Genomic DNA, 22775 nt, shown 5'->3' with positions numbered 1-22775 from the left:
GAAGATTGGGTCTTGAAAATGTTTTATTAATGAATTTATTGTAGTAATTTTAGACACTGTCAGTTTTTCAGCAGTCTGGGAGGCTTTAAAAACCCATCACAGTAGGTTGATATCAAAATCTATATCTATGAAAAGAAACATATAACACAAAGAATTGAAGATGTTGCTTCACCATACCCAAAAGCCATGTATTCAGACCAAATTGGGCAAGAATAAGAAAAGTTAGGAATCTGCTCTAAGAGAATACTAATACAGGGCTGATCTGTGGTACCTCAATGGAGGCATGAAGAGGGAGATTTTAAAGGGAAGCTTCTCGATTCCTCAGTTAAATCAATCAGCAATAGACACAAAATTGAAGCGATTATTAACTCAACAAATAAGATTGTTTTTATAAGAAAGTCTATACCATAAATCAAAAGATAGCGAAATGCAACATTCTTAAGTATCTGTACAGCTTAAACTCCTTCAGCTATCACATTGAAAAGAAGCAGACATTGTATTACCTTTATAAAGACCATTACTGTCTAAAGTAAAGACTTGTGCGGAAGATAGTATTAGATCCAAGTTCTATAAAAAAAAATTGAAAATACCATTGCCTTCCGGTGAAATGACCAGAAAATGCAATTTTAAAGGCCAATCCTCCTGTTAAATCAATGCTGGCTTTGTGTTAACACCAACGGCCCGACCAACTATTATTACCAGCTCAGTGGCTTCAAAAATTCATCATGAGCAGAATTTTGTTTTTTTTGCCAGGAAAACAGATATATACAAACATAATCTAAATGAGTGAAGTCAGTCAACTTTTTCCCCACTGCTGGTGGTAGTGTTATTGCTAGATGCTGAGAGAGGACTCAACCTTGTGAGTTGGGAATCACTGTTTATTGTTTTAGAGACCTACCGCTTTACTTCCCAGCTCCTGAGGTTTGTGACTAAACACTGTGACAATTAAAATGCCTCAATCATGATCAACTCTGTTAATCTAGGCACTATCAAAATCACCAGGGAACATTGTATTCCTGTAGAAGGTGCGCTTCACTTGTGCTGGGAGCTTTAGTGTTGGCACTTTGACCGCTTGCCTTTAGTTGATTATAGGATGTTGTATATGGCCTTGAACAGGGGAACTCGATAGGGTTGCCCCATGCCCGCTATGTTGTGTACCTTGGTTGCAGAGCCACTGGCTATAGCAATTTGAACTAATGAAGGATTCTATTCCCCCTGGACTCTATTTCCCAACATAAACTTCAATCTGATTATGTAATTCTATATTTGAAGGCTAATATTGATTATACATTGAAATAAATAGCAAAGTTTTCTGCAACAAGGAGCTATAAACATAATCATGCTAAGTGAGGTTTATATGGGATTGTGCTCTATAATGAAAAGTAAATTGCCATAAATTGTCACTTATCCATTCCATGAAATTCCAAGTCGAAATCTAATTTCCGTGCCCTAAATTTAATTTCTAACTTTTTCATTTTGTAAACTATAGGTCGAAGTGACTACACTGTAACTGATCTTCTAAGAAAGCCATCAATAAGAATATCGCTGATCTCCTTCCAGAAGATTTTTAGTTCAGGGCACTCAAAAAAGATTTGGAAGTCATTGGCAATAGGCGTCATACATCTGGGGCATTTTGGTGTTGGAGTTGGAAAAAACTTGGCTATCTTAGCTGGGTAGAATAAAGCCTATTGATGACAAAAAAGTGATTCTTTTTTAGGCTAGCGGGTTTGATGTATTTTTATAGTACTTTCAATGAACGCTCGAAGAGGGCGTCTATTGAGGATTCAAGGGGAGTTTGATTCTAGGCCGTAGGTAGTGAAGGAATCTCCAAATCTTCGGCTTCTAATAGATGGTTATACCACACTGATATCTCTTACCTTATTGGATGTACAAATTGACACAAACTTTCAATATTCCCTCTTACTTCCCCTTTTTCTGTGTCAAACCATGATACCAGCTGTAGATACTTAAATCTGGAAGACCCTGTACCTATCCTGACCCTCAGAAATTCCCAGGGGTTAATTCCCTCTGAGTCTAACAAGTCGGACCAGATATTTATGCCCGCTCTCTTGATAGGTACAGCCAGACTGTCTCTAAGACAGCAAGGTGTTCCGGGGGAGTCCCAAATAGGACATAGGTCTGAGTAATAACCTATCCCCCATTTCATTCTGACTTTGTTCCATATTTCCAAGCCTGCCTTGAGAACCTTCAGGCATACTCGCTTGAAGTATTTTGGAGCCCCAAACTTACATGAGAAAGCCTCACCACCTCCTTCTCCTACCGTTCTTGCCATTTCTCCTAGCAACATTCCCCAGGCTGACTCTTCTGGTTTCGCAAGTAACATCCGGACACCTTTAAACTGAAATGCTACCGGATACCAACTAATATCAGGAAGAGCCAGCACCCCCAATTTCTTACAGGACAACTTAACCCCCTTGTCCCCCCAGATAAAACTTCCAATCATACTCTGTACTATACTCTTACTCTTACTAATACTCTTGTGTGGAAAGGCAAGAGGTATAGTAGTAAACAGGTAGGAAAGTTGACCTTCACGTAGATAGTTAAGGGGAGGTGTCTCCATCTGCTAAAGAGGCGGTCTATGTCTTTGATGGTTCTATTTAGATTGATCTGGTTTTTTTTTCCAGGTCTTTAACAATGTAAATACCTAAGTATCTTAACTCTGTACTAGTAACACCGACCCATTGATCTAGGTTCCAGCACATCACCTCGCTCTTTGATGTGTTGACTAAATCATCTGACAGGGACGCAACCCCCTCCAAAATGGCCTCCACACGGGTAATTACCACCTCTGGATCATTGGTGTATAATATTAGGTCATCCGCGTTCAAAGCCAAATTATAGCTATAAAGTTGGGATTTAAAGGGGTAAATTGATTAATCTAACCTGATAGCTTGTGCCAGTGGCTCGATATAGATATTAAATAAAAGAGGCGAAATGGGCCAACCCTGCTGGGTCCCCCTCTGGATGTTAAAACTTGAGGTCAATAAACCATTCAAAAGAATCCGAGCAGAGGCTCCCTGATAACAATTCCTCAGGGTTTGGATAAAAATAGGGCCGAAACCCATTACCTCCAGTACTTCCCAAAGGTACACCCAACAGACTCTGTCAAAAGCCTTGGCCACGTCCAAGGCAACTATGGCCAATGGATCAGATCTTTCGAGGGCCAGGTTGATAATACCTATTAACAGTTGTGTCTGTTCCTGGATGTACCTTCCTGCAGCAAAGCCCTTCTGGTCAGTGTGAACCAACTGGGGGACCAGTTTTGCCAATCCTCCTGCTAGAATACCCATAAAGATCCTATAATCGGCATTCAGAGAGATTGGACGATATGAGTCAGCTTTTAAAGGGTCGTTGCCTGGTTTTAAGATCAGGACGATTGTGGCCTCCTTCCAGGACTCGGGGACTTTACCAGTGAGGCAGTAGACTAAGTTAAAGGTGATACCCAGTACAGGGGTCAATTCCTCTGCTAGAACTTTATACACTTCATTCGAAAGCGAATCAATGCCTGCAGCCTTTTTGTTCTTACATTTTTTAATTTTCTCGGTTATCTGCCCCAAAGTAATGGGGGCATCTAAGTTGTTCCAACTCTCCTCTGATAGGGAAGGCAAGGATTTGGTCCTCAGCCATGATTGTATGGAACATGGGGACAGAACCAGATCTTCTTTGTAGAGGTCCGAAAAAAGGGAATGTAGACAGGTTTGCATATCTTCAATACTACTCGATTTCTCCCCATGGCTGTTAATTATCAATTCGTTAATATTGTTCTTAGAACAATCAACTCTTACTTTCCAGGCCAATAGGGCTCCTGCTTTCTCCCCGTATTCAAAATTTTGCATATTCTTAGTATGCCATTGTGCCCTGCACTTTGAATCTAATTTCCCCCTATACTCCTGTCTTGTGTCATCTAGATCTTTCAAGACTTGCGATAGACGCTCTGGGTCCCTGTGGTTTAATCTTTTCCTTTCATTCTCTGACTGGCGTATTTTGTCCTCAATTATATTTGAAGCCCTAATCTCGGCCCTATTCTTGGAGCATATGAGGTCATGGAGCCTCCCCCCCTCAAGTTTGCCTTGTAGGCGTCCCAAATAAAGTCCATGGATGTGAAGCCCATGTTCAGAGAAAAGAATTCTGAGGAGGAATACTTAACAGCCTGGATAACTTAAGAATCCAGAAGCATGGCCCTGGTAAGCGTCCATCTTGTCTGCAATGGAAGCCCTATACTTTGATATGAGAACTGCACTGGTGCATGATCTGAGAGGTGGCTTGGCATAACTGGGATCCCCTCCAGGCCATTCAAGGTGGATCTATCCATCAAAACATAATCGATCCTAGAGGAGTGACGTAAATCCCTGTCAGTCTCCCTTCTTTGCCCTTCATACATCAAACAGATCCAAGTCTTGTAACATATTTAACAAAGCACAACGTATCCTTGGGGCCCCAACATAGTGACTCAAATTGGACATGTCTTTTGATGGGTCCAAAAGAACATTAAAGTCACCTCCAATAACTAAAGGGGGGTTTCCAAAGTCAATATTGATTGCAATTTGCAAATGTATGTCAGGTCGTCTGCGTTTGGACCATAAAACGAAGCACAGACTAAGTCTTAATTCTCCATGGCCAATTGTGCTACCAAACCCCTCCCGGTCCTCTCCGACTGCAAAAATTTTATAGAACAAGGGGTGCCATGTTTAATCAAAATTGCAACGCCTCTACTGTGCATCGTCTGTTGTGATGTACAATAACATTTTATCCAGGGCACCTTGGAACAAATAGAGCGGCTTTCCGTAAAACTCAAATGTGTCTCCTGTAAGATACAAACTTGAGCCGAGGAGAGTTCTAAATATTTTAAAATCAGCCTTTACCTACGGGGACACCTTGACCTGTTAATGTTCCAGGAGATAAAGATGGTCTTTCTAACCCTTATGCCTTGATTTCCTGCCTTTGACCTGCAGGACTGTCAAACCGGCTTGGCGGGATTTCCTTAAATCTAAGGTGAGAAGAGGTTCATTTTTTTCTTTTTTACCCACCGCTCCCCACCGGTAGTGCCCCCATCCCCTCTCCCGACTCCCCCACTGCCCCCCCTTCCCATGAGGAACCCTCCCTTCCAATAGGCAAGCCTATAAAACCACCCTCTCCCCCTTGGGATAAAAAATGGCGTTTTTTGCTAGGGTCTTGCTATCAAATGAAAACAAATGCCTCCCCTTTTCCTCACTGTCCCCCATCCCCCACCCCGCTCAGCTTTAATTTTCACTATGAGGGCATCTGCTTCCTCACCAGATCTTCTCTGATGCATATGCTTATTCCACATCACGCGAAGTTGTGCAGGAAACTTCAATTGTGCCTTGGCCCCAATGCTTTTCAACTGCTCTAACCTTTTCCCCAGCTTCCACTATCTTGTTGCAGTCATCTGGGAGATCGCTGATCCTATTTGGAAAGAAAAGGGGCTAGAACTGTTGAAGGTTATGGTACCTTCTTTAAGAGCGGAAGACAAAATCTGCTCCTTAACTGAGTAAGTTAAAAAGTTAACCAGTGTCTTTCTCGGTTTTTGTCTGGCGATGTTCCTTTTGAAGGGATCGCGATGTACCCTTTCTATCTAATGTGCAAGATCCACTTCTGGCGCATTCTTTAATACTGTCTCTTTTAATACAGATATCATGAACCTCTTTAAGTCAGGTCCCTCCAAGGCTTCTGGTACATTTAAAAGCCTCGGATTATTCATCCAGGAGTGATTCTCCAGGCGCTCGAGATTGTCTTTCTGTTCTTTGTTCTGAGCCAATAATTTAGCGAGCTCCACTGTGGTAGTGCGCACGGTGTCCTTAAATTTGGGGATTTCCAATTCGATTGCCTCTGTTCTTAACGTGACTTCATCTAGGGCCAGATGTAGGTCACCAAATACCGGTCGGTAACCGCCGATTTCGGCCGTTACCGACCGGTATTTGGTGATTGAGATGTAGGGGGCCTATATTTTAATGAATCGGTAAATTTACAGAATCTGTAAATTTACCGATTCTGTAAAATACCGAATCGGTAATTTTACCGAATGGGTCAATCCATATGTAGGTGGCACTGGAAACAGTGCCACAGGCCCCTAAGAATTCGTTATTTACCATGTAATACTATTGCATGGTAAATAACGAACTTCTGTGTACATGCACGTCTGTGCATGTACACCTGTGCCATGTGGCATACATACATTCCCTGAGGGCATGTATGTGTGTCACATGGCACACACGCCTGAATCAGGGGTGCAATAGGGTGGTAAAGTGACACCCTGTCCCCCTTGTAAATTCAGTAATTTTACCAAATCGGTATTTACCGATTCGGTAATTGACATTGGTTCCTATGGGCCTCATGGCCCATAGGAATCAATGGCAATTACCGAATCGGTAAATACCGATTCGGTAATTACCGAATGTTACAGATTCGGTAAATATTTCGGTAAATTTACCTACATTGCATTTACCGATTTGTAAATACCGAATCGGTAAAATTCGGTATTTACGAATCGGTAAATGCCATTTACCTACATCGGGCCCCTTGTCTTTTAGCTAGCACTTCACAGGAGAGTTGGATTGCTGCCTGGTTCGCTTCGGAGACTAAAAGTCTGTTAGTCATTTCAGCTTGATTTGTCTCAGACACAGTGAATCTGTTAGTTATTTCATCCTTCATAGCAAGTAATATGTCAGCCAAGGAACGTGATGTTGTGTCTGATATATCCATAGTTGCATTTTCATCTGTGGTGTTGAAGGGTACAGTGTTGGAGGCCTTCAGTGAATTTGCAGGCAAAACTTGAGGTTAATTTATAGCCAAATCGGAATATCTGTTTGAGAGGCTCACTGCTGAATGAGTATTTAAAGTCCTGACGGGGACTGTATATTTTGTGGTCAAGATATTAACTGCTTAGGAGAGCTTGAGGAGCTAGGTGCCTCCAAGAGGCTGCTGTGACCCGTGTTCTTTAAAGTGTCACCTACCAAGGCATTCGGGGTAGAGGTTGTGGTAGAGGTGGACATAACTTTATAATAGATTTTGAGCGAGGGGGTAATTTTAACCTTAGAAGAGGACCCCTTCTTACCCCTTCCTCTTCTCTTGCCACCGTCAGCCTCTTTGCCTTGAGGATCAGTACCTTCATCCTTGGCGCCCCCTTTAAGTCTGCGCTGTCTTGTGAGGGCATTAACTTTGGAGATTACGGGAGAAATACGCAGAGGATGGACTGATTGTCGATATTTGAAGAGTGGACTGCTCTTGCTCGAAGGGTGTGTCTATTTATTTTAGGTACACGGATATCCTATCTCCGTACACTAATCTGGTAACTTAACTAGTGCCTCTATTATCTTAATGCTTTTCAGGGTGTGGGCACTGTACAAGCTTAAGGGGTGTCCCTGAAAGAAAGAAGAATTTCTTCCTACCTTTGTTGTTGCTCCTAAGAGTGGCGTCCTCTGAAGTGGTGTGGGACCAAAGTCATCGACTCCCTACCTGGAGAGTGGAATCAGCTCCTCGAACGCCACAAACACTGGTGGCTGGGGATGCTCATACACTAGTGCTAGCTCTGCCACCCACGACTCGGAAGAAAAAAAATGCTGAGTCGCGTCTCCGCCAAGTCCGAGCTGCCTCCTTCCAATGCCAGCTGCAAATTGCGCCATCTGCTCCATCTGCTCTGCCTGCTCTGCCTGCTCCACTCTCCTCACCGCGAAAACCTGGAAGTCCGAAGCTGAGGGGGGCCTGCTCGAAGCGCATATCCTCAGGTACTGGGGGCAAATGAGTCCCTTGCTCACTTTGCCACTGGATTCAAGCAAGCCTGGCTGAAGACGGCTGAAATGCCAGAAACCGGTCCTAGGAAGCTTGTTTCCGGTGCAGGGAAGGCATGGCTTGGCAGTCCGGGCTGGACTGTTCCCATGAGGCACAGGGTCAGACTGGTTTGCATATGGCCATGTCTGAACTGGGGTGGCAGAGTGGGCTAAAGAACGGTGATGGATTAAACCCAGATCTGTTGACTGGGTGTGAGTGATTGATTGGTTCAGATGCTCCGTCCATCACCACCCCCTTTTGTACCGCTTTATAGTTTTTAGACAGCACTCAAATAGTAATAAAGTGGAAACACAACTCAAGAAAAATCCCAACCCAATTCAAGCAGTAGAATTGGAATCATGAGTTTCTAAATCTTAGGTGAAAATAGAACCAAAAGCACTACTTGCGGTTATCTGGTCATGCTGGATTAGGGGAACGTCATAATTTCAGGCCGACCACGATGGAGGACCAGGGGTCCCTGCTGAAGAATACCTTCTCAAGTCAGCATGAGGAGCTGCCATATGCATTGATGGCCCATTTACAAAATAATGGGGTGACCAATACTAGTCCATGGACCTGGGTAAAGCTCGGTATAGAAAACAATGATCCTAGACTAATTGCCTTAGGAAGGTATTCATTAAGTCAAAATCTATGAACATGATACACATAGAACTCAAATTACATCGTAAGTGCACCCCAGTAGTAGCTCACTTCAATTAAGTATATCCTCAAAAAGACACACAAGCACCATAAATAGCTTCAATAGTGACTGTTTAATCTCACTGTTATTATAACCGATCACTGTAGGGAACATTTCAAAACAGAAAAGAGGGTTGAACTATGGGGAGTGTGGAAAAGGGATTGTGATCCTTGACTGGAGGAGTACAGTCCTTTACCCTTTTTGGTGCTAGAAAGCACATTTTTTATTTATTCTTTAAAAATCCGTACCTCTGGTCTCCACATTGGATTTTTGTCAGTTTTATGTCATTTGAAAGATAAAAATATTCTCTAGTTTTGTAAATTGGTGTAGGATTTTTATTGTGTTGTGTCTTTTACATATTTACGTTTTTGTGACATTAAATACTTTACAAACCTGTTTACTAGGTTAAGCCTGACTCCTCGTCTGCCAAGCTACCAAGGGTTGAGCAAGGATTAATGTATTTATTGAGACTTGACTGGACCTCATTAGTGATTGTGGTAATATTCCTACACTGTCGGTGCGAAGAGCAGATCTCAATGGAGCTTCAGGTTAGTGGTCATCACATACAGTCGCTGTTGGCAAGAAGATCAGGTACTGCTGAAGCTTTGTTTTAGCAGTCATCGTGGGTGGTCGCTTTTTGTTCCATAGAGGTCACAGTGTGGTTCCAAAGAACCCAAAATATCTGCATCTTCACATTGTCTTCGGGAGGAGAACACTCTGATGCTAGTGAAGGATCCAGGACATGGTGGGCAACTTTTAAGGATAAGGACTCACTCCAGAACAGGCCAGCAGCATGGCTCAGGCATGTCCTGGCAGGCCCAGCTGCTGCTGGTTAGCTGGGCAGTTGCAGGGAGTCCACTGGAAGCTTGTTGTGTTAATGTAGCTGAACAGGAGGTTAGCCAACTGACCCTTGGAGTCACCTCTGGGGAGCCCGGGTTCAAGGCAAGCAGGTCCAATCTTCCCTCTGAGACAAGATGATAGTTCTTCTTTTGAAACTTCCACGGGTCCAGGAATGTTCTGAATGATGAGAGATTCTAAAGTTCTCTCTTTTATACCTGGTGCAAGCCTTTGTGTGAGGGAATTCCCTGGCCTAGCCTCAAAACAGGCTCTAGTCAATTCTTCCCCAGGACCTGGCTCCTAACCGACAAGGGTGACAAAGCCAAGGACAGGCCTAGTGTCAGGTTTCTTTGTGTATGCTGCAAACTGGCCTTTTATAGTGTAATCAGGGCAGGAGAACAACTCCGGCACAGCCATTCTGTCAGGCAGATCCTCTCATATCACACTTTGGCCTCTTTTGTCCCAATATCTGGTGAGCATACATAACCCACAACAAGAGAGCCATTCGCAGCCATGTGACCAAGGACACTGTCAGAATTGCATGGTTGGTTTGGTGCAGAAGAATGCCAGCTTTATCCAAGTGCATTTTCAATATTGTATCTTAAAATCCGACTTTACTTGTGATGAGGATTTTTAATTACAATTCACTTAAGCAGAAACTGCATTTCTCAATCAGGTCCGAAACTGAAGTTTGTAATTATTAAGGGTAATAAGGTAACCCAATTTTAGTCTGTGGGAGCAATAGTCTTACAAAAGTGAAAAATGACTTAAGGAGTCTTCCGCGGCTAGAACATGTAAAACTTGTTCCCACATGTCCTAACTTAAATACCATGAACCCTGTGGTTGGGTCCTGCCTTGGGAGTTGCTTATACATATTGAAAGGGCTGATTCAAGCCTGGCAAAAAGATTATTTTGCCATGTGAAATGGTGGTTTATAACTGCACTACGAGATGCAGTGGCAGACCTAAGACATGTTTTAGAGTGCTCATTTTTTGGATGGCATGTCATTTCAAGGGCCAGGGTACATGAAGTACCAGTTAATATGAGTATAAGTAACTTAAGTGTCCCAATTGAGTGTATGCTTATTTTACTATGTTTAAATAAAATAGCATAAGCACTTTGCCACTGATTAGAGGAGAAAAGTGCACAAAATCCCAACGCCCACAGAAAAACAAGTTAAGCAATATCAAGGAATGATGACCAAAATTTGTGGGGAATACCACACCAAGGTTGTCAGCTCTAACAGTGGTTAATTTACTTTGTGAAAAGACTTTGAAAGTAGTCCACATGGACGTAAAATGAGGGTGTTTGGGGAAAGTATGGATGTCTGTGGGCTGAGAGGGCGATGCAGAGTCCTTCCCCACAGCAAAGGGAATGCATCAGTCCTGATCAGGGCTGTGCTGCGCTGCAGAGACGATGCGTTGGTTCTGCTGAATCCACAGATGGACTGGCAGAGCACCTTCAGGACCACTTCCAAGGGTCCAGATCTGGAATGGCACCACTTGGCAGGGCAGGACTCACAGTTGCAGCGTCCAGGTGCAGGTTACAACAGACTTGAGCTTCGGAGTCACTCTGTTGGTCCTGGGTACAGGTTGTAGGTTCAGTCCTTTTTTTGACCCAGGCAGGAGGGCATCAGGGCAGCAGGGCATCACAGCATGCAGGCAGTCTTTTCGGGTAGCAGCCCAGCTGAGTGGCAGTCCTTGCATCAGCACAGCAGTCCTTCTACCTGGCACAGCATTCCACAGGTCCAGAAGAGTTCGTGTATGAGGTCTGATATTTGTTCCAGGTGCCTCCTTTGAAGCAGGAGAAGCTTCTAGAGGTTTCAGTTTGACGTGTGCTAGTTTCCTGCTTCTCCTGCCCTAGCTACATATGAACTACAATGAGTATACAGCACTTTGGGTGGAGACAGGACTGAAGCAAGGTCTAGACTTACCAAATATTGCCCCAGGCTCATTCTGTCCACATTTGAAGCATGAGAGTCTTAAATGTCCCTGCCAGCTCATAGAAGGAATTGTGCTAAATTATCCACACTGCCTTGAGCATTTACAGAGGTAGTCGGCCTCATGCCCTGCTGTAACCTCAGATGTATCTCTCCTGTGAAGGCCAATAACCTCAAGTCAGTGCTTTTCTGATAAACAAGTCCCTGAGCCCCTGTCCTCTGCATGCACATCTTACTGTACACTGAGATCATGAAGAAATAGCAGGATGCATCTGTCATCTAGAAAAAGTAGAGGTGGGGCCAACCGCAACCTCTCACCTGCTATTTTGCTATCTTTGGAAACTATGACAGTGACATGGCTCAAAATAACCTATAACCGTTATACCTTTTTTGTAACATCTGCTTTCTTAATTTCCCAAGAAGTGATACACATTGTTTTAAGAGAAAATTCTAGATTTTGTTCTGTTCTGCAGTCAAGCACATGGCTAATGTTTTAATTCTGTGGTCACCAGTTCCTCATTCATCTGTATAAAAGGACTGTCCGCTGACCAACTCATTGATCACTTCGTACAGTTTCTTTCACAAAGACGTGCTCACATCTAGCTGTTTTATTGATTGATTTTTTATTAGATTGGGTTAAACTGTCTCAATGCATTTTGATATTCAATTTTTCTCTCTCTCTCTTTGAATTACTATCATTTGATATTTGCTATATTGCTTGTTTTTTTCTTGATTAATGTTGTGTCTTTCACACTTGTTACTTACTTGTTTGAATCAAGTGCCACTCCTGACTCGATTCCTGCTTTTAACAGTGTATTTTGTATATTTTCAGATAACACATTCAATGTCAGTTCCTGTTTGGTAAAAACCACACTCTAACAGGACACAGGCTATTCAAGTGTAAGTAGGGCTGTGCCCTGCTCCAACCTCTCCTGGTAGTGATGGCCCACCCAAACACACCTAAGCTCTATATTATGTGTGGCTGTCTAGGAGGAATACACAAAGCCCAACTGTCAGCTACACCCAGCCAGGTGACTCAGAGATAGGTTAGAGACACTGAATGGCTAAGTCAGGAAAATGCCATCTTTCTAAAAGTTACGTTTTTGGGGGTTGGGCCCTTGTTAACCAGCTGGGTTGGGCATCCTTGGAACATATATAAAACAGATTACCCTAGCTGCATTGATTCAAACAACGCTTTTTCCTCTAGGTCAAGTAAATACATGTTTTACCTGTGTATTTATTCACAATGACTTTGTGATTTTCCATGCACATTTTTACACTTAAACATATTTGTTAGACCACATTCAGATAATCAAAAGCAACATTTTTACACCATACATCACTCTACATAACTCTGACATCACTTATACTGTGGTGACAGAAACATTTTTCTTTCAAAGTTTACTCTCACGACCTGTCTGAATCTGGTCATAAGAGTATGTTTTGCAAAAACAATTGCATGGACGATCACAAAATCATTGTGACTAAACACACAGGTTAAAAAAATGTACTTACTTGACCTAGAATTAAAAGCGGCTGGGAGAATCTGATCTATATATAACTTTCTAAAAGTGTCAACTTTACCACAAGAGAGAAATTTTCTTTACAATTTCGAAGACACTAAACTAGTTACCTGTTCCCATTTAGAAGTTACAGTTTATTAGATGTACTAAGCAAACTCCAATGCTATCCTATGGGAGAGGTAGGCCTTGCAGTAGTGAAAACAAATTTAAGAGATTTCTACTACCAGGATATGTGAACCTTGAAAGTATATGATCATTTTTTTAATACACTGCACCCTACCCTCTGGCCTGCCCATGCCCTACCCTAGGGGTGACTTATTTGCATAAAAAAAGGAAGGTCTGGGCATTGACAAATGGCAGTTTACATTTGCTCACACAGGCTGCAGTGATAGGCCTGAGACCTGTTAGAAAGGGTTACTAAAGTGGGTGGCACAATCAGTCCTGTAGGCCCACTAGTAGCATTTAATATTTACAGGCCCTGTGTATAGGTAGTACCAGTTTACTAGAGACTTATCAGTAAATGTAATGTGGCAATAGGGTATGAGAAAAAGTTACCATATTTTAGGCATTAGTTAGCAGGAGTAATGTGTGCGAGGTCCTAAGGCTAGAAAAAACAAAATCAGCAAAAATGTAGAAAGAATGCAAAAAGTTTGGAAGAAGACCACCCTAAGGCGGGCAGGTCCAACAAGTACAGTTCTGGAAATGGTTTTATTTGTCGTAATGAAGAATCTTCATACCGAGTGGAGCGCTTTGGATTGGGTGAAATAGTTTTCGAGATTTGTCCAATTCCATTGCTTTTCATGTTGGTATATTTTTGTTCTGCATTCCATCCATCATTATTTCTTATTGCTTTTGTTTCCCTAAGTGAGAAGGGTATGCCCATGCGTGGGTCCCATGCTCATTGCGCTTCTGAATTCAAGCTAGCCTAGCTGATGAGGGGTGATCCCCCGAAACTGGTCTAGAGGAGTCTTGTTTCTTGTCCTGGCTTGGCAGTTTGGGCTGAACTGTTCCCATGAAGAACAGGGTCAAATCAAATTTGCATATGGCTACGTCCAAACTGTGGTGGCGTGGTGAGCAAACGAATAATGGTTTAAACCCAAATCTCTTGACTGGGGATGAATGCATATATTGTTTAGCATTTGGTCAATTTTTTGTTCTTTTTGCTTTTGGTATATTCTTGTTTTCTGAGGTTTGAAGCATCATGTTTTCATTGAAGCATTACGTTTGTCATAGGATTTTACTGTTGTTTAGTAGGTAGAGTAAATGGAGAGTGTGTTGGCATATGATGTTGACAACAGAGAGTTTAGCAGGTTGCTGAATTCCTTTTGAAGGCAGTTGAAGGTGGGGTTTGAATGAACAGGATGTCATTGTTCTCTATTTGGTTGATCATGATGCAATGGTGAGGTATGAAGGATGGGGTAAGGGACTGTAAGATGGTCTTTTTGGTCTTGGGACACTGGACCCTCACAGTGAATTTTGGCAGGGGCTTACAAGATAAGGTTGAGCATGTTGCTTTTGGAGTATTTTGATTTGAGAATGTGCTGTATGATAACATGTACAGGGATTTCATCAGTGTTTTTGTTTTAGATTTGCCTTGCATGCTCATATTTCCGTGAAAAATAGGGTGAGCATCCTGGGTGGAGTTTATGAAATCTAAGATTTTTTCAATTACATTTTCCCGTTCCAACAAAAAAACATAAAAGATATACATTAACAAATTACACATCACAGTAAATAAGTATAAGAGGCATTGAGGAGTTACAAAAAATTTCATTATAGGATACCAAGGACTAAACATTTTATTTCAAGCATCCTTAAAGTAGGCTTCCTGGTCTAGTACTCTATAAAAATACTAATAATACAAAATATATATACCAAAAATAATGTTCCAACTGATTTTTTTGTTAGTACAATGCAACTAATATAATAATACCAATAATGTTCTACATGTACTAATTAAAGTGCAAGTGCAAAAGCCAGTATGGTTTTGGTATATTAAACTAAAATTTCAAACCTTCCTTTTTTCTTATTATACTTACGCCAAACAAGTACCTACTAACACTGAAAACAACAGTTTGAGATGTGTCGTTTTCAATATTCCTTCTGCCTCATAGCAGGATCTTGTGCCCAATAACGGGCAAATGGGTTTGATCCATTTTCTTCTATATTTTGTATAGGCTGGGCAGAAGAACAGTAGATGTACATAATTTTCTTTTGCACCCGCATGACATAATACACAACACTCAGAACTTTCATCCCCTTGTTTCTGGACCTATTTGGATGTATTCGAATTTGTCTGCAATACCCCGTATCGGAATTTCAAATATAAGGATTTTGCTAACTGTGGCTGCACATCGTCCAAAAGTGGCTCGAAATTCCCAGTTGGTTTCATTGAGAGAAATCGTGTTATTAGAGTACCTGTGGCTGAACTATGAGATAAGCTGTCTTAAATGTAAGCCCAAAACATTAGCTTTAGTACTTACTTTGAAGCCATAGACATTACAATCGAGCAGGATCCTCCCAAAAATACTTAAGTCCTAATTTGTGAAACCAAACATAAACATGCTTCAGCCATGGCAAACCTGTACCATTTTTTAGCCTTAGAATTTCCTCAAGCCCTTCTTTATAATGGACGAGTTCTACTGTTGACCAGAGTCACACCCAGAACAATAATGGTCAAAGAATTGCCTGTACGGATTATATTTAGGTCCATTACAATAGGTATTAGCGGTGTGCGCATTGGAAGGCATAATCATTTTCTAAACAACGTATTTTCTCCCACCATGAAAGTATTATTACTTGAGGGTCCCCATAGTTCTGCCCCATATAGGGCAGGGGATACCGTTTTAAATAAACTGCTCTCGTGTTTCTTTACTATTGGTAGAGCATTTTGGAGTAAAACAGTCTTTTCTCCAATTGCAGTTTCCAAGACATTTTGGTATCCAAAGTAATAGCTAGATAATTAAAACTATGCACCTACACTATTTTCTGATTTTTTGCAGTTAGGTTCTTTTTAAAGGACTTGTGTGGATTAATCGCCATGTATTTTGTTTTACTAGAGTTTATTTCCAGACCCTTAGTCTCCAAGTATACCCCAAAAGTGTCTATTAAGCATTGTAAACCTTTCGGGGTTTGGGAAATTAAGACGGTGTCATCCGCAAACAAAAGCGCAGGTACTGGCACCCCCCCTAATGTGGAAGAATCATGTTCATCGCCCAATAAAGATTCAGGAATATCATTTACATATAATCAAAATAGGGTGGGTGCCAGCACACATCCCTGCCTTACGCCCCTGTTTACCTGAATTGGTTCAGTAAGCTCGCCTCTTGGACCCCATATAACCCTTGCAAAGTTGTATTCATGCAATCTTATTATTTGGAAGAGTATTTCACACTGTACCCCTTGATTTTTTAAGAATTTCCAGATGAGATTTCTAGGGATGAGAACACAAGCAGCCTTTAAGTCAACAACGGCGATGTACAGATGACCCTTCTTGAATACTGTATATTTCCAACTCATACAGAGGAATCTAAAGAACTGGTCAATTGTGCGGGTTTTTAAATTTGCCAAGCATATATTTTCTGTAAAACATCTATTAAACTAATCAGTCAGTAATGCGAAGGGTCATGGGGATTACCTGTTTTAAAAATAGTTGTGATTTCAGCCCCTTTCCATGATTTCAGTATAAGTGCACCAGCGGCGACTGAATTACATAAAAGATTGATATAGGGGCCCCAAACTTTGTCGTTTTTCCATATACCTCCTGGTATCTTATATCTGGTGCCTTCCATAGTTTTACTGCATCTATTGCTGCCATGTTTCATCCAAACTAAAGTATAAAGTGGCTATGATTGGGCTTCTGACATAGTCTTGTAGACTGACCTCTATGTCACTCATAGATGCCGAATATACTTACCCAAGTTTTAGCATCTAGAAAAAGGTTCTTGCTGCATCTTCCAGTTTTGTTACCTTTAGATATCAGGCGCCAACAGACTGAGTGATCTTTGGCTGTGGCTGCACTAATTAGTTCAGTACAGATATTATCATCCCAGTGTTTCTTAGTTTGGACTAATTATCTCTTGTACTTATTCCTTTTCTCCCTTAAAACCACTATATTTTTTACTTTTGTTGCCAGGATAAGTTCCTTTTTTGCCTCCCGTAACTCTTTATTGTACCAGGGATTATCCAGATTACTTACATCTGTTGTCCCCTTTTTACATTCTTGGGAATCCTACTTATTATAGGAATCAAAGCTTCTACCAGTACATAATGTATATTCGTAATTGGGATCTCTGAAGCAGACAAATCTGCATACGGGTAAATAGTCTCTGCAAAAATATAATAAATCTGCTTCATGGCCACATCATTTCCCCCTATAGAAGGCCATTTTAACGCTCTATGATTGTTACTAATTAATGGTTCAATATTACTACCGTTCGTGCCTCCGTTCCTCAAAGGTTCTGGATGGAAAAGGTGAGACACAAGGGTCAAACATAGGGGAAAATGATCACTCTCAGATCTATCATCAATTATTAAGTCATGTAGAATTGGTCGTAGGGCAACGGATACCAATATGTAATCTATGGAACTCTTATAATTGCTCCTGCTAAACGTGGCAGCATTTGGGCTGTCAGAAGCCAGTCGACCATTGCAAGCTCAAAGTCCATGTCCCGAGACCAGTTTTATTAGCTGCACCACGGCACATGTACAGGGTACTACCGGACTATTTTCCAGCATGGGAATATTATTAGCCATATCTTCTTCCTTGAAGATATTTTCAAATCCCGCCACAGGCTCAAATTTATGATTAAAATCACTCCCCACAAATACCATTGCCCTTGGGCTAATTAAACATAAAAATTGGTCTAACTGTTCAATAACCACAGAGTTATTACTCGCTAAGCTAGGTCTGCTATAGATAATTACTAAATACAGTTATTTTTTTCAGGTGTTAGGATCTTTACTCCCACTATATCCCGGGTTTGAAAATCCACCTGGTTTATATCAATACCTAGGGTAACTTTTACCCAAATAGCGAGACCTCCTGAGGGGCATTCCAACGTAAAACGAGACCGCCCACCATAAGGGCGGCAGTCCCGTGGGGGCCATTAGGATGCACCCGCCACACAGGCGGGCGCATCCTGCATTTTTAACATTGTGGCGGGCGGTGCTGAAACCACCGCCCACCGCAATGCTAAAAATTTACATTGTGCACTTCAATGCTCACCGTGACAGGCACCGTGTGGTGCCTGTCACGTTGTACAGTGAAGTGCAGTGGAGTACCAAAGGTACCATGTGTGTCCCCCACCCCCCCGGAGTGACTGGGGACCCGCAACGTGCCCCCACAAGACATTCCTGCATGCCTTTCCATGGCGGACATGTCCCCGCCTTCACCCTAATATGGATGGCAGTGTCTAACAGACACCACCACCATATGGAACCCTTTACCAACAGTCTTTCCATCCGCCACGGTCCCCCCGCCATAGTAATATGGCGGACGGAAATGGGTGGCGGACGGGGAAGGATGTCGGGCAGATCACCACCACCCGCATGTTTTAAATCCTACTTTGTGGGGTGTTTCCAAAGCCCATGTTTCTTTTTTTATTTGTGCTTATTATCCTCATTGGCCTTCTCGCCGCCCATTACTCAACGAAACCACCCATGGGCTTTTATCTCATATACTGGCTGTATAGGAAAAAGGCTTGTGCAACGCTATTTAGAGTTAGAACCCTTCTCCCGGCAGGGCCACTTTGTATGTGGGACAGAGCAGTGAGTCTTCCTCCAGAGCGCAACCACCTTATCCTCCAAACTCCACCCAGCCTGGGAAGACTCTACCAGCGAGATAGGCGAAGGCTTAATCATTGCATTTATGATATTTGGCCAAAAAATCAAACACAAAACCCACTCCCTCACCCAAAGCATAACAAAAATGGTGACCAAAATCTGTACCTTTTTTTGGTCTGATCCGAAATATCTAATTTGGCAATAAAGCTCATGGCTCGTAGCCAGTCCAGCTTTGTCTGAGGTACCGGAGAAACCCATAATTTACATGTCTCTCTCCGGGCCAGCAATATAGCGTAAAAGATAAGTTCAGCGTTGTCATCTGTACCCTTACCTTGCAGATCCAGTCTCCCGGTTATGATTATTTCTGGGCTTACCTCGATCTGCAGGCCTAAGGCTTTTGACAGACAGCTACTCACGGCCACCCAGAATTCTCTTATCTTCGTACAAAACAAAAACATGTGTAGGTCGTCTTCATTGGGAATCTTGCACTTTGGGCAGACCACCAGACCACCAGACTTGAATTTAGAAAGTCTTCGGGGAGACCAGCCCTGTGAATCGTAAAATAAAATTATTCCGCCTTAAAGCCCATGTTTCTTGTAGTAAAATAATTTTACTTTGCCTTATATATTCCTGCCACACTACATCCCCATGATTTCTTTTCAGCTCTGCAATATTCTAGGATGTCAATCTCATCACTGTTTGACATGCCTCCCTGCTTTGCTTGTTAAGTAATCATTCCATTTAATTTCTTACTCCTTGAACTACCTGGCAATGGTCAGCAAAATTATAATTATAGTTACATTGGAGAATGTCCCTTCCATTATTCTGCAGTGGATAAGTAGCCTCAGCTATTACATCATTCTCATCAGGCAAAGATGCTGGCGGTACGTCTAAGATACCACATGCTGTAACGTTCTCCGAGTCATTTAAAATACATATTTGATCCTGATGGCCTCATATAAAATCTTCCAGCATCCTCTTTTAAGGTGCCTAAATAAATACCTACATTGGCCTCGTCGGCGCCAAATTTAACAACTTGACCGTTGGCTAAAGAAGTAGATGCCAAAACCTGTACACTATCCACTTCTTGTTGTAATATGGGTAGTTGTCAGTCTTGGGCATCCAAATCTGACAAGAACTGAAACCTATTGAACTTGGAAGTTGGAGTAGGTTCGTTTACAAGAGGCCCAGCCGGAGGTTTATAGAAGTATCCCAAAGGGAGTGCACAGATACTAGTATTTGATCTACAAGTTGTCTCACAGTAATTTCCTAGATAGTGAACCATCAGTGGCCTGTGAAAATTAATCACAATGCAGTCTCTGTTAACCGCATGCGTGCGGCATGATTCCCCCCCGTACGCTGGATTTTGCGAAAGCGCACTTTGCATGACGAGCTGGGCTCGTCATGAGCGTGCCAGGAGGCTACCTCATGACGAGCCCAGCTCGTCATGAGCGTCGAAGGGGTTAATACACTTAGTGGATTGGCCGACCAATCCCTCTCTACGAGCCAGTAAAATCTCTTTTGTATCCGAAGGGTGGAACTTTTTATGTTTTGTCAGCCAATCTGTAGTTTTAGTACATAAGTCAATCCACGTCTCTCTCTGGTCCTCCCTAAGGGCAGGAACACCAGCCAAAATGAAAACATAAGGGCATGAGACTGGGGGTAATCTCAACACATCTACATTGGGTTTCAAACGATTACTTGATAAATCACCTCTTGAATCCTTATTTAAGGTACTCTGTACAATTCCTTGTGCTAAACGTTCAGTATTTTTATTTAGTGTGCCTACAAATTTCAGCCCTTTAAGTACATCTTGCATTCTACCTTCCGTACCATTGTGAGTATCATATGATTTTCTTTAATTTTCCCATACGGATTTAAAGATAGACTACTATCCACCATTAATCTTAAATCTTTTCTTTCTATTCCATTTGGTTGCTTGCCCAGATTATCACAACTTACGTTTTTTATAGCAATAAAAGAGCAAAATTATTTTTGACCAAATGATGGGCACGGGCTAACACTACACCTAATACAGAGTCATTAGCAGTGGCAACATTTTCAGTCATAGAATCCACGCTATTAGCATCTCTTGGTACAGAGGGTAATGGGACCACATCAGTCTGAGTGCCAACAGAATAACTTTTTGATGAATCAACTTTTACGTTATTAGCAAGGTTAATCACCTGAGATCCCTTTGAATTCTTGGCCTTTTGTACACCAGCCCCCGTTTCCATTTTACTGGTGGTTCCGCCACCTTCCTTGCGTCCGGATTAAAAGAAACCTATGTCCTAGTAGCTCTACGGGATACTTCTAGTGCAACAGGTGGTGGAGAGTTTAAATCTGGCACAGAAGGGGTAAGCGGCCCATTCATAGGAGTTGTGGGCAGGCATGTATGTACAGAGTCCCCCGGTCTAGATCCCGGAATACCCAATGATACTTGTCTCTGGAGAACAGATGGATCCAGGGAAAGACGCTGTTCAGTTATTTCTATTTCATGTGTCAATAATGACTTTGCTCTAACTAGAAATGCATCCAAAGTACCCACAACTCCCTTTCTCTTATCCATAGAAGGTTACAGGAACTAATTACCAAAGAAGAAGCCCACCGACAACCAAGTTCATATGATAAATCACAGACAATGTACCATGATACCTTCACACATTAATTTGTTACCAAATCGATGTCCAGATAGATCCAGATTTTAAGGAGATGGTCCAGCCCAGCCTCATCAGGGCTCTGACGGGTGAATACGGGCCCACCCTTGGCCTGGGCTTTGCCCAGGCGCGGCCCAGGCACTCCCACACGCATCCCACGCTGCGGGAGCCCGCAACTACTTTTGAAGTGCCTCCTGGTGCTTCCTAGTGTCGCGGATGGTTGGGCGCCACATCAGGAATGCTGGGTAGTGTAGTTCTCTCTTGCCACGTAGGTGTAGGAGTGGACAGGAGCAATGAAACCCAGGTGTTGCGGTCTCTCCTGGACTGAGCAGATAGCAGGTAAACATGGCAGCGTGTGGAGAAAAGAGTTAGCGGGACCCGAGAGGCAGGAGTCCGCTACCGCTTCTGAAGCGCCTCCTGGTGCCTCCTAGTGATGCAGGTGGTTGTGCGCCATGTCAGGAATGCTGGGTAGTGTAGTTCCCTCTTGCCACGTAGGAATAGGAGTGGGCGGGAGCAATCAAACCCAGTCATTGTTGTCTCTCCTGGACCGAGCATACAACAGGTGAAAAAGGCAGCGTGTGGAGAAAACAGTTAACGGACCCGAGATACAGGACCCCGTGACCGCTTTTGAAGTGCCTCATGGTGCTTCCTGGTGATGCAGGTGGTCATGCTCCACATCAGGTACACTGGGTAGTGTAGTTCCCTCTTGCCGCATAGGTGTAGGAACAGGCGATGGCAATTGAAACCCAGGCGTTGCGGTCTCTCCTGGACCAAGCAGACAGCAGGTGAACAAGGCAATGTGTGGAGAAAAGCAGAAAAGAAAAGAGTCACATTTGTCCCCCTGGTCCTAGTTTATAAGCACTCTAATAGTAGAGCACAGTTCACCAACAGCAATGGATTACTGAGGGCGGGAGCAATGAAACCCAGTCATTGTTGTCTCTCCTGGACCGAGCATACAACAGGAGAAAAAGGCAGCGTGTGGAGAAATGAGTTAGTGGACCCGAGATACAGGACCCCGTGACCGCTTTTGAAGTGCCTCATGGTGCTTCCTGGTGATGCAGGTGGTCATGCTCCACATCAGGTACACTGGGTAGTGTAGTTCCCTCTTGCCGCATAGGTGTAGGAGCAGGCGATGGCAATTGAAACCCAGGCGTTGCGGTCTCTCCTGGACCAAGCAGGCAGCAGGTGAACAAGGCAATGTGTGGAGAAAAGCAGAAAAGAAAAGAGTCACATTTGTCCCCCTGGTCCTAGTTTATAAGCACTCTAATAGTAGAGCACAGTTCACCAACAGCAATGGATTACTGGTAATTTTGGTGGTTATTTTCTTGCATGTATTTTGAGAGACTCAATAAAATACTTGCTGATTGTAACATAATGCAGGAGGAACACTTTGATGGAATGCTGCTTACGGTAGAAGCAGCTAGGTTGAATAACGAGTCCCTCAAGGAATTAAGCATGCCCCAATTCCTACTTCCTGTTTCTGTTTTGCATGATAATCTGGACCCTGGTGGCATCATGCCATCTGTTAT

The sequence above is a fragment of the Lissotriton helveticus genome, chromosome 1_1, assembly GCF_964261635.1.
Source record: "Lissotriton helveticus chromosome 1_1, aLisHel1.1, whole genome shotgun sequence".
In the NCBI taxonomy this organism is placed as follows: Eukaryota; Metazoa; Chordata; class Amphibia; order Caudata; family Salamandridae; genus Lissotriton; species Lissotriton helveticus.
This window is presented reverse-complemented; position numbering follows the sequence as displayed.